Here is a 977-nt window from a genome sequence, read left to right on the forward strand (position 1 = left end):
AAAAAGATTATGGAGTAAAATAAAAAATAGTGAAAAGGTTGGGACCAATGTGCGATTAAATCTTAAAAAAATTACATGTGGGCTCCACAACCCCTTAAAATAAAGAGAGACTTTATTTTAAGATTAATTTTAAGATTAATTTCGGGTTTAATTTAAAATTTAAATTCTTATTTTTGGAGACTTAAGCAAAAAATAAAGTTTACGGACTAAAATTGACGTGCAAAAGAAAGTTAAATAAGCAATGGCATGATAATATGGTTACTTTTAAAACCTCTTTTAACAGTGCCATTTTATTGCAATGAAATCAAAAGATTCAAAATTTTAATTGCAAAAAAAAAAAAGAAAAAAAGATTGAGGGCCAAAATAAAAAAAAAATAAAAAAGTTGGAGCCAATATGTGATTATATCGTAAAAAAAAAAAGGGGACTAAAATTGACATGCAAAAGAAAGCTAAATAGGCGATGGCTTGATAATATCATTAATTCTAAAATCTCTTTTAACAGTAACATTTTATTGTGATGAAATCAAGAATTCGAAAATTTGATTGCAAAAAAAAAAAGTGAGGACCAAAATAAAAAATAGTGAAAATGTTAGGACCAATATGCAATTAATTAGTAAAAAAAATTGCATATGGGCCCCGCGCAACTCCCCCCAGAATATGAGGATAAATTGATACACTTTAAAACATAGGGTACTAAATTGATACATTTTAAACCACACGGTACAAAAATGAAAAAGTGCGAAACCACAAGGATTTAACAGTTGGGATATAATTGCAATAAAATCAAGAAAAAGTTCAAGCAACCCTTCATACAAACTCGGTGTTATAGGCCTAAAAAATTTCAAAGTACTTTTCAGCTCTTGTCCTCTAATAATACAAAAATTATTTAAGGGCTGAGCGATACAGCGAAAAAATATTATTATAGTAAATTATTATTATTAAAATCAATATATATATATATATATATATAAATATAT

Source organism: Ananas comosus, unplaced genomic scaffold (assembly GCF_001540865.1).
Source record: "Ananas comosus cultivar F153 unplaced genomic scaffold, ASM154086v1, whole genome shotgun sequence".
Taxonomy (NCBI): domain Eukaryota; kingdom Viridiplantae; phylum Streptophyta; class Magnoliopsida; order Poales; family Bromeliaceae; genus Ananas; species Ananas comosus.